The following is a 15,472-nucleotide window of genomic DNA, read 5'->3' on the forward strand; positions in this document are numbered from 1 at the left end:
TAATAAAGAGTGCAAAAAAAATAATTTGGTAAGACACAGTCGTCCTACGAGTGAATTAGCTTACTCGTCTGGGCAAAGAGCAAATTGGCACATGGACCTTTAGCTGGATATTGAATAAACGCTATAAAAGCCTTTCTATACGATGTGTCTCATCTTCCGTGTCTGAGTAAAAAGTGTGCGCGTCAGTACCAGTAGCATAGCTAAAGACATTAGCGGGTAAACCTGATAATCCTGCTGCCCACAGATGAGGAGAAGTATCATTATCAAGACCAAGGCTGCTCGAGATAATGTACTCCTTTGCTCAGGTTGGCTCACATTAAAGGTGCGGGGCCGCCTGAGATGCTACGCTGCATAAGTGGGCTCGTGCGCGCTTGCGATAAAATGCAACAGCATGCTAAATGTCAAAGTGCCCCAGGCTAACAACGGCTGTCTTTGCTGACACAGGAAACACAAACTCTCTTTTAAATGTAATTGGAAGACTGATGATTTATTTATTTATTTATTTTAAGCACAACACTTTAATACGTTTTATGGATGTATCATTTAGAAAACATTCAGATTTTTAAGTAAATGCAAATAAATCATTACACCTTGTTTTTCTTTAAAAAAAAAAAATATTTCATATTGTACTCCATGATTAAACTTATCTTGGATAAGATTTATAATCATGAATTTCTCTTTGATTTTAATTAATTATATTAATTATATATTATATTATATATATAATTAACCACTGGTCTGCCATTCTATCCTCCGATTTATTTTTTTTTACGTAAATGCAAGTTTTACTTTCCTGATGCTTTATGTCCTGGAAACATTTTTCTCCTAAAATACAAAATACTTTAATAATTAAAATATTGTTTATCCTCTGTTATAGCAGTTATGAGTTTATTCTTATTTAATTGTGTTTATTTTAGTTACTTTGATATTCACTCATTTTGTTATTATTGGTATTTTCAATTAATATCCCAAATTTTTGGTAAAGCATAATTTTCTGTCTATATTCAAGGATTTCTCAGCCCCTTTTCTGTTTCCTTTTCCTTTTCCTTTTTTTACTTTAACATTTCCACTCATGTGTCGTTAAATCGTGACTTTACGTCCCATTTGCACCCCAGTTTAATGACAACATCCCCTGTTCCAATCCACCTTATAAAAGAAAGTAAATAAATAAAAAAAATCACCCCGGCATTTTCTTTCTTTGACCTGCCTGCGTGCACATGTCCATGTAAGCATGTACGTGGACTGTTAAATGGGGTTGAAGTCACTTTAAGCATTTCTCCTGTAGTCAATGAAGACATGGACGTCTTTGTTGTATGCTTGTTTACATTTGTGTGTTCCGCAATGTTGGGGAAAAGTCACGCATCACAAGTGCGACCACGGCGTGATCTCGCACATGGGACCCCAGTGCTGATCTGCTTGCTTGTTTTTTCATCAGTTCCACTCATTTTCCGCGTATTCTAAGACTTCTGGCCAACAGTAAATGTATACATTGGTGCATAGAAGCACCAGTGTGTGTTTGGCACAGCTGCTGTTCGATTCTCCCATGTGACCATGGGCTGCTGAGCTCAACTAAAGAGGAGAAAGTGACACCTTTAATGCTGATAGATGACATCTTGTGTGTATGAATCTCCTCGAGGATCGAGTGCCCAAACATGAATTTGCGATACAATGTCTTTTTAAGTCATAGCTGTATAAAATTCCCTTATTTGAAAATAAATAATATGAATAAATAAGACGATTCCATTGAACTTGAATTTCCACATCCTGTAAATCTGAACGTGCCGAAGCCTTTTACTTCCCTCGCTTAAGCAGTATTAAAGTCGTGATTAAAGTAAATATTTGCATTTAAAAATAAACACATACACACATTTTTTACTATGACTAACGTATGTTTTTAGGAGGAGAGGCTAATGCTAAAAGTGATGTCTAATGTCAATTTATCCATTTTACTAGTGATTCATATTTATTTCACTTTGTTTTATGTATCGAGTTATTCTTAAAAGTAGATATTTCTGGGAATCAGTCATGCATTTTCTGTTTATGATGCACAGGCATTTGCCGTTTTCCATGCCATTTTATCCATTTATCAGAAGATACTTGAAGCTAATTTGCATAGCAGTTTGAACCGCTTAGATCCGGGATGGGCAGCTAAACTGCTGGAGGGAGACATAATTTTTTCATCAGCACTAGTTAGGGTTGTCAAGGCGAGGTTTGGGTGTTCCCTGAGGGGGGCACATAGAACCATACACTTCCTAACCAGATGATACGACTAAATGCCATTTTAAATATCGACAAAAGAATTTATTTATTAATTTATTTTTTAAATCAAAGTATCTTACTACATTTAATTTTTCATATTACATTTTTCAATTGTTTGTATAAAAGATCCAGCCTTCAACAAAAAAGGAAAAAGGTCTTAACGATCAAAAAAATAAGACATACTGTGATTTGATTGTCTTCCCTGTGCAATGGACTCTCAAGCATAAAAATTACCATCCAAAGACGTCAAAAAATTGCTGAACAGCAAATAAACATTGACTGCAAAAACTCATTGTTTTCAAAATATTAATATGATTCAGGTATGATGTTTGTCCGGTATGTTAGAACCCATCAATCAAATTTGCAAAAAAATCCGACGTTGTAGTGTAGGGCTGTATAAAACTGCAAGTGCAACAAAACCATTTCTGCCATCTGGTGGTGAATGGTGATATGACAACTTAAAACGATACAGTGGAACCCTGCTATTCACGAAAATCCGCTTACAGGAAAATGAAAATGTACTGTGATATTCTTTTTTGTAAACTCCCAAAAACGCTGATCAAGCGCAAATTTACAGTTTCCCCGTCAAAGAAGGTTTCTTTTTTTTTCCTCCCCCCAAAATTAAAAAACAATACTTAAAAAAAATCACAAAAAAAGAAGAGACTCAGTGGATGACGAGGCGTGAGTACGAGGGTCCATTGTAGTAGAAATCATGTTTACAATACCCCCATAACAAATGTGCTTCTTAAAATTCGCTTAAAAAAATAAATATATAGATAATCAAGGGCCCACACAGATTTATAAACTCTACAATCATCCCCAGTTTTAGTTCCTGTGTGAAAGATTACTTTAGTTTTTGTAGCATTCAGTTTTAGGCCAACTTTGGAACGGATGAATCACAAAAACTGAGGTTTCACTGTAAATCATATTATTTTTAAAGCAATGACACTCTGATGAAATATTGTTTGCATCGTTGTAGCATTGTTTTTTTTTTTGTGGTAATTCTCAAATTATTTTGACACAAGAATTGTCTTTGGTTGTTGACATGAATAAGACAACACCTTCTTGGAGAGCCTCTCTTATTGGCCCAGTGGACAGATGATGTCGTTGCTGGCCGGTTGCCATGGCGATGTCTGACTTGAGCCGTCACGCGGCTGATATTGCTGACATGCAGCATGGTGCGCCAGCCTCGGTGTTCATATTGTTTGATGCTTCATGCCTGTCGTGTCACATCACTGTCACTTGTCGCCATTTGGACTTGTGATTGGACATGGTTTGTTTGTTCATGCATTGTTCCACGTTGCCTACCTACCTTGAGTCTGTGTGTGCGTGTGCGTGCCGTGTCCTTGTACGTGTGTATGTTGAGTCAAATTAGTTTTCAGATTCACCGCTTTAGTGTGTTAAATGATTTTGAAAGACTATGTAATCTCTCAAGATTGGGACAAATTGTGCCCCCCATATTGTTTGTAGGTGCAAATGTGTGTGCGTGTGCGTGGGGGTGCGCGTGTGTGCGTGTGTGTGTGTGGGTGTGTGAGCCAGCAGCTGGAATTGATCCAAATCCTTTGCAGGTCTTTTCCGGTACATACTCTCAAGAATGAAGCACACTTGAGAAAGCACGGCGAACCTTGTGACACGGAGCGGAGCCTGAAGTTGGAACACTTCGTTCCATTCCATTTTTCTTCTGTCATTGTTATTATTGTTCTTCGTCTTTGCCTTCCATTTAGAAGACAAAGACGAAGAAGAACGGTGGTCATGGCTTTCTCAACCGACCAGGATGGACAAAACGCAACATGAAATTCTGGGGAAGCGCTTAAAATCCAGTGCTCCATTTTTTTGGGGCACTTTGGAGCGTTCCTTAACGTACCCACGGTGGGAACTTTGGGGAAGGACGAGCTCGAATGTTCATAGTGTCTGTGTTTGTAAAACCAATTTCCGCTAAAAAAATTAAAAAATAATTTTTTTTTTTTTGGTCTGGTCTGATTTAGAAGAAAAATAGAAAAAAAACCCCTCTCAAAATAGCGAGGGAAACCTGCAATAGACTGAAGCCGCAATAACCGAACCACAAAGTAGTGAGGGAACACTGTCGTCTAATCCACAAAGTGATCCACGATAATTTTTGAATCGTTCATCCCAGCATGTTTCCGAGCATATTTTTCAACAAGTATCAATTTGTGGTTTTTAGGATGATTTTTTTGAATCGTTAATTGAAATTGTCCCCTTCAATCACCTCAACATCTGAGCTTTGCTGGCTTCTTGTACACAGACGAGCAAAGATTTTAAATTCCTTCATCCTTTTTCAACCACATCATTACAGTTGAACATTACAAAACTGTGAGGATTTTTTTTTCACAGAATCGATTCTTGTGCATCTGTCAGTGCTGCGTTGACATCATCATTTCAATAGTTTCTCATCATATCATGGTTATTTTTTTCCCATTATGCGCAAATGATTCCTCCATCCACTCCCTTTAAATGTTCCCACACTGACCATTTCTTCCACGTTTCGCTCATTCCTCCTCTCTCAAATACTTTCTCACCATTTCCACTGTTATTGCTGCCGCGCTCTCGTTCACTCCTGCGATATATTTAACCCATCCCCCTGGGGAAAACAGAAGCCCGCCTCAATCTGTAACCAATTGTTTTGTTCGGTTCAGGAGTCCAGAACCGAGCCCCGACAAGGGGCTGCCTGTGAGGACGGCTGTGTTATTTGTTTTTGTTGTTATCAAAGTATGCTTTGTGAAACATGGCTGCCGTCGGCGGAGGCGCCATCATTTCTGTCACAGACGCATGGACTAAACGGTTTGAGAGGAGCGCAGACGTCCACCAAGCACCCAATATTGGTTCCTTGAAGGTTTTTCCACCAGATCCAGAATGAAACAGAATTCAACACAGATTCCGCATAAGGCTGAAAAACCAACTCATTCGATACAAATACGTGTGCCTCTTCATAAATTGTGATTTTTTTTTTTTTTTAAATCTGTTTCAAATGTATAATGTGGATCAGATGGGAATTGAATTTGGTATTGACACTGTTTACATCCAATTGCAACTGGGTATTCTGCTTGAACTTAATTCAAATGGGATTATTTTAAACAAAGTGTGTTAGAAAATGTATTACTAATAATAGTAACGAAATCTAATTTATTATGAGCTTTGATATTTGGTCTAAATGTGGCGACTCATAATCTAGGGCAGAATTAACTCAAAGAATGTGGATGATTCAATCCAATAACCATAATAATTTCCCTGGCAAAGATTTGGTTAGTTGTATTTTTTATTTATTATTTTTTTTTAAATCCCTCGTACATTATTTTACCTCCACCAAGAAGCTTGTTCATGAGGAGTGTTGCTGACGCTTATGTTACGGGAATAATTTTTGTTTCATTGTGGTTGAGGTCTTGTTGGCGCTATCAAGCATTATTCATCTTTATCAGTACTGATTTGCAATTAATCTGAAATTATGGTTAATATTTCAGAGTCTTCATCGATGGTTTCAGATGAGCTCAGTCGGTTAAAGTGGAAGGCAGACGATCGTCCTGGAGCTCACCTTGAACTCTCACGCGCTTCTTGCTGTGTATTCATGGAAAAGGTAAGTGTGTGTGTGTGCTTTTGAGAAAACGCTCTCGAAAAAAAAAACATAGTTGTGAACAAGACATGAGTGGCCATTCGGTTCAGTCAAGGGTGGGCTTGGCCACCTCAGGCCACCTGCTGCAGTGAGCCTCAACCCGACAGGTCACCTCATGACCTTTATTTCAGATATGACATAACAAACACTCGCGAGTGCTCAATGGCAAATCGATCAATACGGGTCCGATTATTTGCTTGTAACTTAAAATCTCTCTTTATTGAACTGTCAGCAATTTAAAGCACCTCTGCCATGCCAAACAATCATAATTTGGAACCACATGAAATTGTTATCCCGCTTATATCTAATTGTGGCCTAACAATAAGTCTTTATTCACTATGAAAATGTGCTGCTCAATCTCTGAATGTCAATATAAGTGAAGAAAAAAAAAAAATCCAGCATCTGCACCTTTATATGGACCTGGACCAAAATGTAATGAGTTCTTTTTTGGCTCATACTCCCACACTAATATCTATTGTGATTACTTTTTTTTTTTTTTTTTTTTTTTTTTTTTTGCAAAATCCTGCTTGCAAGCAAATTCAAACTCACAGCACATCCTTAAATACCTCCATATGCCTAGATGTAGTTGTTAAGGATGCTTTCATACCTCTAATTTCGGTTGATAGGTCTGCTTTATGCCTGGTGTGTTTGCTTTAAACATCCAGGTTTGTTGTATTAGCACAGTTTGAAACAATCTAATAAACAGAACAGTAAATTCATAAAATATTTCTGTAAATGACGACATGCTAAAGTAAACCAAAGACATTGTTTTTTATGTTAACAGCTTGATGATGATGCTTCAAAAGGACAAACAGAATTTACTTATTTGCAATTTGGGCCATTTGGGAAGTCAGATCACTGTTTTTTTTAAAACATCTGAAGATAGCAGAGGTTGAGAGATTTGGTCCCCACCTGATTGGTTAAGTCCTCTCACCTGACCACACAAACTAAACCAAGGATTTATTTGCATTTCTACTGCAACAGAAGCAATTTGGGATTTTCACTAAATTAGTGGTTTGGCTCCTACTTGGTCCATGCTCTGCTCACTCAAATCTATTAGTTTTATCTTAATCCTGCTCTCAATCAAACACACATGTTACAGTAACTTGGTGGAGGTTCACAAAACAACAACAAAAAAAGCATTGTAACGCTCCATTTATGTTACATGCACTGCAATGAGTTTGGCCATCTCATTGGCACCATGACCGCTCACGAGTCTCGCTGTGCTGTCACATGCGGAGACAGGAGACCGAAGAGCTCAGGTCGGGATCTGGACTCACTCTTAAACCCATTAAGGCCACCTGGGTGTGTAGCCATGCATGGCTCCAAAGACGGCCAGGAGGTGTGTGTATGTGTGCGTCGGTGGCCTCGACATGGCCAGGAGGAGCAGGCTGTTGAACAAGATTAGCAGGCTCTCACATGTTGCATAATACACTCGACCACTCGTGAAAACTCATTTGTGGCCTTTTTGTAAGTGTGGAGCAACACATTGAAAATAATGCGATGTTACCTTTGAATGTTTCTCTCTGCAGAACTGCTAAGTGAGACGCAAGGTACACATACCTGTCTCTTAACTCGCTCAGGTCCAGCCCAAGCCTGCACAAATGTCATTATCCAGAGCAGCCTGGAGATGATTAGGGAGTGTGCCGCTTATACACGGACGGTGCTGCATCCATTTAGGCCAACTGCTGCCTCGCTGTGTTTGTGCATATGGGCCCGGGCTTGCTGGGGGTTCTGATCCGTTGGGCCTTATAACACCAATTCAAACACCGGGGGAAATTGCAGATTGCCATCGCTGCATCCTTGCGTGTGTTTGTGAGTGAGAAAGAGTGTGGGGGTGTGTGTGTGGGTGGGGGGGGGCGGTTAAGTAATAAACAATTTCTCCACGTGACGGCAGATGCAGCTGCATCTTGGAATGAAGCTGAGTGTCAGCAGTTAAGGGCCAATTCTATGTGTGTGCGTGTGTGTGTGTGTGGTTTTCTTGGTGGGCGTGTCGGGGGGTGTGTGTGTGTGTGCGTTGGGAGGTGTGCTGGCGACCAGCAGTAGGGGCCCATAGAGAGTCATAAACACCAGCAGGCCATGACTTCCACAAATAGACCTCTTTGGGTAAAATGGGAAGCACAAGATTTCATATGCAGCATAAAAAGACACAAGAAAAAATTATATCAAAATATATTGCACATAGTTGCTCTAAATGTTCTTCTGGGCACAAAAATGACTGAGATTCCTTGACTTGCTAGTTTAGGTTTTTCTTGAGTTTGTTCACTGTAACCGTAATTACGCAAAAATTCAATCAATTTCCTCCACTGAAATGAATTGAAATGCCACGAATCCGTAAAAAAAAAATTAAAAAAAATCACCATTTTGGTGTTTTGATAAAAAACAATAATGGCACTGTATTTTATAAAGCAGCAGAAAAGTCAAGAAAAAATATTTTTCTTACTAGAATTTCTGAGCATACTGTAGTATTTGTGAGTGGCGTGGAAAGTAACGCGATTGGATGATGGGCTTCGACTGTTGCATTTGCACAGTGTGTAAGAATTCTGACATTCACTGGAGTTGGACCACTTCCGCCGTACCCTTCTTCCTCATGTCTAGGCTATTTTCCAATATTATTTATGCAGTGACTCTCTTTAGTCCTCGCTAAGCTGGCTTTTTCATGGCTTTTCACTGAGGGGCTGAAAACATACAAATCCCACCAAAAAGCCCTCCCAAAAAAACCAAAAAACATATGGAGCACTCACTATACCTTAATCAGAGCAGTCCCAGTGCGTGTGCACACTAATATTAGAATAATCCCTGGTGATTATGGGAGTGGTTATTAGGATGAATATGGCATCAGGGTTGGGTTGTGCCGAGCTGAGCCCGGGCTGTGCTGAGAAACAGATGTCAGTTGACCCACATCTGCCGAGCATGCTGGGACATCGGAGTGTCAGGTCACGGCTTCGATCACCTCCGGGACGCCGTACATCTGGGCGATGAAAGATCATTGGCTGGTTCTCTTTGGTGCATCGAATCGCATGGGACGTGACTCGCAGCCGCGACTCTGGCCACCTGTCTCTCTGTCATGCAACTTGTGACTGTGATGTGCCTCTTTCCAAATGTGGCACGTTTTACACACTCGACATTCACTCATGCTGTCCAATGGAATGACAATTTTGTCTATGCAAAAGTCATAACGTTCAGTTTTGAATAGCGCTGCCAAAATATTAGAAACAATACTCAGTATGGTCTTCAGTTTTTAGATCGGATGGAATGGCCTTGACATGTAGGGTCCCTCAAGGGTCAGTCCTTGGACCCCTTTTTGTTCAGTCTGTATATGTTACCTTTGGGTCAAATGCTTCAGAACGCCAATGTAGATGACACGCCACTACATTTATGCATATCCCCAAATGACAGTAGTTCAGTTAATGCGTCGTGTCAAAGTCTAGATCAAATTAACGAGAAGAACTATCATTTCAGTCATTTGAACCGAAACAACACTGAAGTTAGTGTTTTCCAGGAGACACTGAATTTCGAAACCAAAGACAAAGTCCAAATTCTCGTCGTGCTGGTAGACTCGCACGTGACTTTTAGCAGTCATATCAAATCAAACTCCAAAACAGCCCATGACCATCTGAACCACATCTCCAGTTTAAGGCATTGCATGATCCAAGCAGACCAAGAGAAGCTTATCCACGCTTTTATGTCCAGTAGACTTGATAATTGCAATGGTTTTATGACTGGCCACCATTAAAAGAGCATCAAACAGCTGCAGCTTGGGTTCTGAACAGAACAAATTACTCCAGTCCTAAAGACTTTACACTGGCTCCCAGTCAGCTGTAGAATAGATTTTGAAATGCTCCAAGTAGAGAAATGCGCCATGTCAGGATGGTGACATCGTAACCTGAGGAGGTGGAGACCAAGAACTCAGGTGCTAGGCTAAGCCATCCAAGAATATGTCTGAGCCGACGAGCAGCATTCCGAATAAATGTGACCCCTCTTGTCGATCTTTCAAGTCGTGTTCTGTTTCAATGGCTTCAATCCGACCGTACCACTGACATATTTTGCTTTGTGCTTTGGCATTGCTATCTTATTATCTGCCGCCTTCTTTATAGCTGGTTTTGGATTACCTGTTATTGCATTACATCACGGCGAAACGCCGCCGACTGAAGAATAGATGCAACCGTGAGTGAAAAGGATTTTTATGGCAGCGCTATCTGACCAGAGAACCTTTTGCAAAGCCAAACATTGTGGCTTCTTGTTATAGTTAAATTGACTTAAAATGATGCGGTGGACCAAGACCGAGAAGAAGGGAGGACTAATTGAAAACAGCTTGGTGGAGTTTCAGCAAATTCTGACTTTAAGACCCATCCTCTGCAACTATTGTGTCCTTATGTCTGTGTTCCCAGGAGTCCCGCCAGCTTGCGGTCCAAGATTGCTGGTTGATGACTCACTCATGGGCCTTGCTGGCCCGTCTCATGTCAAGTTCATTTGATGCCGTGTGTCCTGCCATGATATCCGATAAAAAGTTCAGTCTTGCAATGTGGGAGGGCTAAAGAAGAGGTAAAGTGATTTGATTGATCGATTCGCAATCCAAAAAAACTCAGCCCACAATGTTTTTCTTAGTTTTCACTTCTCATTTTTGTGCCTTATTGTCCCATTTGGACATGAACATCTGCATAAAATATATTCTTTTGACACACTCTTGGAAAAGTCAAACCCCAACTAGTCTCGCAGTCTCCGACTGCAAACAATGTCAAAGTTAACGTGCACTTGGACAACAGTTGGATACAATTTCCTCCTCGAAAGGAACTTTTCACTATTAATTGACGTAATGCGATTTGATGACGTTCAAACGCAGTCAAACTAAAATAGATTTAATTGAAGAAAACGTCTGCTCATTAGCAGTCAGACAGATTTGCGAACGGCAGACTTCAAGTTTGCGCCTCGTTACTGATGAGATGCTGTAAAAAAATCAATGTTGCGATGACTCTTCAAGAAGGAGTCTACAAACTGGAAAGAACACACGATCACGGTGAGAGAATGATCATTTTTAATGACAAATGGAGTTAGGTGTTGTCGTTGTTGTCTTGGTTCCATGAGGTGCGAACCACACCTTCCTATTTTTGCCAACGTCAGTGACAAAATCATCCATTCGTTCAAATGAATCATGCTCGAAGTTGCTCCCATTGTTTTTGGTATTTAAATCGCCAATAAGTCAAAAAGTCAATAAAAACACATTATGTCGCTGTGCTGCAAGGTAACGAACGGTAGGTGTGTGTGAGAGTTCGGCTTGGAGACGGCTCCCGGGAAGCAACTGTTTTTCAGTCTGTTAGTCTTTGTTTTGATGCACCTGTAGCGCCTGGTCGAACAGGTGTGAGCTCGAGTGAGCATTGCCTTTAATGCTATTGAGAGCTCAGCTGAGGCACCGGGTGGTGTAGATGTCCGACAGGGAGGGGAGAGGGCAGCCCATAATCCTCTGCGCTGTTTCGACTGTCCTCTGGAGCCTCACTAGGTCTGCCTCAGTGCAGCCGCCGTACCAGGTAGAGTCGCAGTACGTCAGCAGGCTCTCGATGGATGAGTGGTAGAAGGCCAGCAGAAGCTTCTTACCCCAGCTCATGCCAAGGCGCACACACGCCATCCCACCCGAAAAGCATTGACAGCCCCACTCAAAAAGCATACAGAACAACTTCCTTATCTGAGAACGAATTATACTTCCAAACTACTTGTCCTTCTTGCCCCCCATAAAACAACTCCCCATTTCCTCCTGTCTAATTTTACCCCCCTTCCATTCCATCACTCTCACCCTCCCTCCCTCTCTCTCTCTCCCAGCAGATTATGGCCCATCCTTGTCATCCCATAGGGCAGAGGGGTTTGAATGACAGCCGAGTTCAGCTTCTTGACACAGGTCCGTGCCCCCGTCATCATCACTGATTGTCCCACGCTGGCCCCTCAGAGTGACAAGCGCCTACAGAGACATTTACTCCCTGTGAAGCCCAAAAAAAGAACTCTTCCATGACTGGCCCTTAGCTCTCATTTCCCCTTTTCTCTACTTCCACTCATCCAAACAGCAACACCCTCATATGAGTCCAACTTTATACCTTCTCTCTTCAGAATTGCATCACTTTCTTTGCCTTCTTTGCAGTTTTTGTCCCTCCGCCCCCCCAGACCCCCCTAATCTTCTTTGGTCTCCCCTGACGTAAACTCTAGTATCTCAAGAAAGCAGACTACTATTAATCTCAAGGAATCTGCCAGATCTTAATCAGGCTAATTACTGTGTTTGTTTTAACTTAACACTGATGGCTCTTCTTGAGCGACTATCTTTGAGCGGGCCACAACAGATGGGGTGCTTGGCGTTCTTTTGGGAATGCCGACAAGAGTTGGCATTGAGCTGTTTGATGACAGTTAAGTTTGCCTCGGTCTTTTTTTTTTCTTTTTTCATTAATATATTTTTTTTTAAAGTAGGAATTCTGGTCTAAACTTCCCATCCAAGATATGAAGCCGTTTAAGGAGACAACTAAAACAAAAACTATAACTGTGTTTCCTCTCATGTGAAAAAGTTCACAGCCCTTCATATAATAATTAGAGCTGTCAAAATTAAAGCGTTCACTCAGGTGATTGATCAACATTTTTTTTACTCAGTTCAGTATTTTAACTCAGTTAGATTTAGGAAAAAATTATTTGCATACTTTGCCCATATTGTGCCATATTAGCTGTACATCTTTAGCACGTCTCAGAACATGTTCAAGTTACCACTGGGCCTTCCAAACCAACACTGCTGGAGCGTGGCACTTGTGGGCAGTTTTGAGAAATGTTTCAAAGAAAAATGCCTGAAAAGATGTCGCTATTTAAGAACATATTTAAAATCAAAGAAAGCTATTAGAACCGTTTTTTAATTAAATATACTTCATATTGGGTGATTTTGCATCAATTCCAAGATATTAGTCAAGTAAATATCTGTTCCAAGCGTCGCAAAAAGTGGTAGTTGAGGGGTGTGATTAATCGCGATTAATTAATCATGGAATTTTTTTGTGATTAATTAGTTAAAAAAATTAATCACTTGACAGCACTAATATGAATATATATATAATACATCAAATGAAATAATACAATAATTACAATTGGACTTACATATAAAGGACTCTGATCTAATGAATGCCTTATTTCTAAAAGATGGGGGGGGGGGTGATATTTTCTTTCAAGCAGGTTCAGTTCCCACTCAGCAGTCTCTGTATGTGCCCAGGCAAAAAATCCAGGATCTCTTTACTCCGAGTCAACTGCAACATCAACAGGATAACCAGAATAAAAAGTCGAGGGATAGATAGTGACTTAACACAGTAAAGTCCCTCTTTTTTTTTTCTTTGTGGCCATGAGGTGTCCTGACAGCGATGACGAAAGGACAAGTTGTAGTTGTGCGTGCGTGTGTGTACAGAGACACGCAAACGCTGTCCAAGAAAAACAGGAGGGCATGTGATGAGCACAGACTGTTTCCACCTGCCAGGTGCCTGGTCTCTAATCCCCCTCTCTGTCTGATTACACACATGCACAAGGTCATTTTTTTCTGTCAACCCAACAATAGCACTGCATATCTGGCCAACGTCGCCTTTTAGAAAACAAATTTGAAAGGAAAGAAAAGTATCAAATGGGGTCAGAAAAGTTGGCTCCAACTTCGTAGATTGAACAAAATGTTGCAAGCACTATTTCACACAGTGAGTCATCTGGGACTGAGCTCACCTCAGTTGAAGAAGAGGCCTCAGATACAATACTTTTCTTTGTTTCCATCAAAAAAACATCTTTTGTGAGGTAGCTTACGCACGCTGCCAAATCTTCATGCAAATCTGCTCCTGCTTTTGTGCCGTTTTCTGGCCTCGTCTCCTTTTGTGGATTTACTTTGCAATGGACGCCATCCCTCTGCGTGAGTCACAACGTCCTGACAAGATCTCACGCAGGGAGGACGTCTTTGATATCTCGTGGATAAGAAGACTTTGTAGAGACGCTGACACCTCCTCCTCCCACTCCTCTCGACTTGACTATACCCTAAAGGAGGTATGGGGGATGGGATGGGGGGGTATCCCCTGCCCCCTGTTTACGATGTTTATGCCTGACGTGGCTCAGCTCCCTTCAGGTGAAGCAGAGGTCAAATGACTTCAACTTCTTTTAGCAAAGTTCTACTCGACAGTATGTGTAATGGCTTATTTGTAGCAAACAATACGGCATTTGCCAGAAATACTTTTGATCCTGCTCATGATAGTAAGGTAATTCCATGTGGTGCCACCTTGTCTACAACCTCTCCTCCGCTCAACTTCCCCGGGTGTGATTAGATACTGTCAGCCCTCCAGCTACAGCGACACACACACACATATATGCATGCACGCACACACGCACAGGTAGAACTCACTCAAGCTTAAAATGTTCCCGAGGAATGTGACGAAACTGGTCAACTCGCGGACAATGTTAAACACGTGACAAGAAATATGCAGAACTTCTACAACAGAACATCTACTGGCAGCATGGTAGACTAGTTGACTAGTCGACTAGTCGACCTCAAAGTTCGAAGCTTTCCGGTTCGAAATTTGTTTCCTTGCTTGCGTGGGGGCACGGTGGCCCGACCGGTTAGCCCGACGGCCTCACAATACAAAGGTCGTGGGTTCGATTCCGGCTCCGGCCTTCCTGTGTGGAGTTTGCATGTTCTCCCCGAGCCTGCGTGGGTTTCCTCCGGGTACTCCGGTTTCCTCCCACATTCCAAAAACGTGCGTGACAGGTTGATTGGGCACTCGAAATTGCACCTAGGTCTGATTGTGATCGCGGATGGTTGTTCGTCTCTGTGTGCCCTGCGATCGCCTGGCAACCAGTTCAGGGTGTCCGCCGTCTCGTGCCCGAAGACAGCTGGTATAGGCTCCGGCACTCCCCGCGACCTTAGTGAGGAGAAGCGATACAGATAATGGATGCTTGTGTGGGTTTTCCCCAGTTACTTCCTTCCACATTCCCAAAAACATACATAAGACTAAATTTTGTAAATGTGAGTATTTGGTCCCGTCATTGGCTGCCGACGAGTCCTTGACTCACCCTACCTCTTGCCTAGCTGGGATAGACTTCAGCTCACCCATGACCCTGATGACGGCAAGCCCTATAGAAAATAAATGGATAGATAAAAATATCTTTTCTCCACCCAGTACTGGGAGCGGTACAATTAGTTTGAAAAGAGCAACATTGTGTTGTTGTCAGGCCCGTATCATACTGAGCGAAATAATGCTTCCTGGAGGAGTTGCCAACCAAATCCCAAGACATCACGTTTTTTAGGGCACTTTTATTTTGACTAAATTCCTTCAAGGCCTCATGAACAAAATACGTAACGATACATTAATGGATTATAATGCCAATCACTATTAGAGCCTTTGTCAGTTGCCGCCAGAGAAATTGCCGTATATATTTTTTCCATCTAGCCAAGATAGCCTCAACTCTTCTTAGTGTCCCAGTTATACAAATTATACAATATAGTGACTAACTGCTTTGTTTCAGATTATATAATGACAGCAATATGCAAATGTGTCCGGCTATATACCGTAATAATGGTAGCAGTGTTAAAAGACAGTAGGAGGCTGGATG

At 41.4% G+C, this 15,472-nt stretch overlaps 1 long non-coding RNA gene across 3 annotated transcripts in view; it reads left to right on the plus strand.

The window, feature by feature from the left end:
- The window catches only part of LOC148343150 (uncharacterized), a 105,791-nt gene that overhangs the window by 27,178 nt on the left and 63,141 nt on the right, over window positions 1-15,472 (plus strand). For all 3 annotated transcript variants that reach the window (XR_015846593.1, XR_015846592.1, XR_015846595.1), the window contains exon 4: window positions 5,736-5,848. This is a non-coding gene — a long non-coding RNA (uncharacterized LOC148343150). The remainder of the gene's footprint in view (window positions 1-5,735; window positions 5,849-15,472) is intronic.

Source organism: Idiotropiscis lumnitzeri, chromosome 1 (assembly GCF_059441095.1).
Source record: "Idiotropiscis lumnitzeri isolate Australia: NSW breed Sydney's pygmy pipehorse chromosome 1, RoL_Ilum_1.0, whole genome shotgun sequence".
Lineage (NCBI taxonomy): Eukaryota > Metazoa > Chordata > Actinopteri > Syngnathiformes > Syngnathidae > Idiotropiscis > Idiotropiscis lumnitzeri.